General features: G+C 42.5%; 1 non-coding gene across 1 annotated transcript; it reads left to right on the top strand.

The window, feature by feature from the left end:
• The first annotated feature begins 213 nt into the window (after positions 1-213).
• Positions 214-346, top strand: LOC123619337 (U11 spliceosomal RNA). Its single transcript, XR_006727912.1, has one exon. It is a non-coding gene; the product is annotated as a U11 spliceosomal RNA (small nuclear RNA).
• Positions 347-2,838: the final 2,492 nt, after the last annotated feature.

The raw sequence follows: 2,838 nt of genomic DNA, 5'->3' as shown, positions 1-2,838 counted from the left end.
CCGAAATAGGCAAATCTATAGAGTCAGTGGTTGCCAGGATCTGGGGGGAGGATGGGAATAAGAAATGATTCTTAATGGGGGCGATGTTGGTTGCACAGCCCAGTGAATATATTAAAATCCTTGATTTTTATGCTTTAAAGGGGTGAACTTTATGGGCTACAAACTATATCTCAATAAAGCTATGTTTTTAATTCATTGAGAGAACTGTACACTTAAAGGTGGTTAATCATGAGTGGCTCATGGAGGGCAGCTTGATGGCTCTATATGTAGAATCCACATCGAGAGATTTCGGAAGCATAATTTTTTGGTATTTGGGCAGCTGGTGATGGTCGGTCCTGGTGCCCCTACTTATAAGTCTGAAACAAAAGGATTTTAGAAAAACAGTTAAGATGGTCATTTTGTGTTACGTGTATCTTACCACAATAAAAAAAAAAACGAAAGAAAGAAAGAAAAAATGCATTGAGAAATGTATGTAGAAACTTACCCCCTCCAAGAAGTGGAGCTTAATTCCCCTCCTGTTGAGTATGAGCTAGACTTAGTGACTCATTTCCAAATAATAGAATATAAAAAAAGAGAAGTGCTTAACTTTACTGTGGGGAAACCTGGCAGATAAGTGGTTGAAAGTTAATGTCCCATGTGAAAAATAATGTTGATATCATATACCCCGGATATCGTGTTATGAGAAGGGTATTTCACCTCTGTGACATTATTACCCAGAATCATGAGAAAACAGTAGAAAAATCAAAAGTTAGGGACATTCTACAAATTACCTGACCTGTAGTCCTCAAAACCATCAAGTCAAGCCAAACTAGAAAAGTCTGAGAAACTATCACAGATTGGAGAAGACTTGACAACTAAATGTAATGCAGTCTCCTAGATTCCACGTTAGTGGGGAAATGGTGACATTCTAATAAAGTCTGGAGTTTAGTTCATAGTAATGTATCATGTTGGTTTCTGAGTCATGACACATATACCATGATTCTGTAAGATGCTAACAGTAGGGGACTTTGGATGAAGGGTCTGGAGGAACTGTCCGTCCTTCCTTTGCAACTTTTCGGTAAATCTAAAATGATTCCAAAATAAAAAGGGTTTTAAATGGGGAAAATCCATAAATTTATTCAACTTTTCTCTACTTAGTTCATAGTTTTATGTGTGTATATATAATACGTTACATTGTTATATGTGTATATATAACACATGACTATATAATCATTTTACTTTTCATAACATGTAGGGGTAATCAGTCCTCTTTTGGGAACTCGGGGGCAAGGGGTTGAGTTCATTTTGTCCTCAGTTACCACGCACTGCCATCATCCCTCTGGACGAGAGCCACTTCCCTGTATTTCTCTGGTTATCTGATAATTCCCATGAATACCCACTGTGCTCTTCTCCCACAGGGAGTCCTTCTAAAGTCTATCTTCATGACTGCATGTCCCCTTACAAAATATGTATTCTTCATGTGGGTGTATATTTAACTTACATAAATGGCATCACACTGCATATTCTCATTGTATTTCTTACTTTCTCACGATAACGCCATCCACTGAAACCCGATTCCCACTGCTGTGTGTTACTAAGTCTGTTGCTTCTATTTCTCCATTCTCTATGGTGAGCATTCTCAATTTTCCCAAGGATGAACCCAGATGGTCTGTCCAAGTCTCCACCACCAGAAAATACAATGCAACGTATTTCCTCTTTACAGTGACCTGTGTGGGAATCTCCGCGGGGCTTATCCACAGGGTCTGAACAGCTGGCCCTTGGGTCATACATATACTTAAGTTGACCAAGTGCTGCCATATTGCTTTCAGAATGATCTCAGAACATAGCAAGAGGTTCTTTGGGTCCCCACCCAAGTCCTCATATCCTTAATATTTTCAGTGCTTAGTGCCCTCATAGATCAAAATCTGGTCTTGAGTGAAGGAATGAGAGGAATGACAATGGGAAATAGCATCCTAATATTTACAAAGATGCATCAGACTTGCTTTGGACCACTCTAAGCTTTATGGGTGTGTGGTCGGGGTGAGGAAGGGATAATTTAATTCTTGCAACGGTCTTTCTAGGTAAGTACTATTATTATCTCCATTGTAAAGATGAGGAAATGGAGGCTCAGAGAAGTAAAGCAACTTGTCCAGCCTCTTTCAGCTGTAACCATAGTGTTGCAAGGCTAGAGACAGCCCAATGGCCACCCCTTCCTCTGTTTTCCCATCTCAGCCCTGAAAGCCTGTGTGTACCCAATGCCAGCCTGCACCCCAGACCGACCACATGGGCTTGGGATCCTTGAACAGCATTCGTCTTAATTCTGGGGCTTAATGAAAACATAAACCACACTCAGAACAGTATTAGTAACTCGGTTCTTCCTGAAACCAAGGAAGGCATCTTTTTTGCCCCAAAGAGGTCCTGGAGTAGTCATAAACTTGTTCTGCGGTCCCCAAGATGAGTGCATGCTTCCCACCTTTGACCCAGTTTATAATGCTAAGAAGCCAGACCACGGGACGAGGTTGCTGTCCTAATAACAGAGGCGGGAACACTGCCCAAGGGGGCCACTGTGACACCACGTGGTGCCCATCGACAGTGCTTCGTCAGGAGGCATAATCAACACGCAGCAGGCAGACCTGGCCCATTCGGCTTATCAGCTGACAGAGAGGGGCAGGAAGCCTCTTTTCCTCCTGCTTGTTTTCCTGCCCCATGGAAGAAGTCAGTTCCCATTTTTTATCTCTGGGTTCCCACCAAGCCATCTCGATGGGGAGGGAGTTCTGACAGAAAGCAGGTTTAAGCTATCTCACTCCCCTTGAGCCGAGGGTCAGGCCAGACTACCCTTAAGGCCAGGCTTACACTCGG

The sequence above is a fragment of the Camelus bactrianus genome, chromosome 9 (assembly GCF_048773025.1).
Source record: "Camelus bactrianus isolate YW-2024 breed Bactrian camel chromosome 9, ASM4877302v1, whole genome shotgun sequence".
NCBI lineage: Eukaryota > Metazoa > Chordata > Mammalia > Artiodactyla > Camelidae > Camelus > Camelus bactrianus.
The sequence above is the reverse complement of the archived record's forward strand: the minus strand, read 5'-3'. Positions and strand labels throughout refer to the sequence as shown.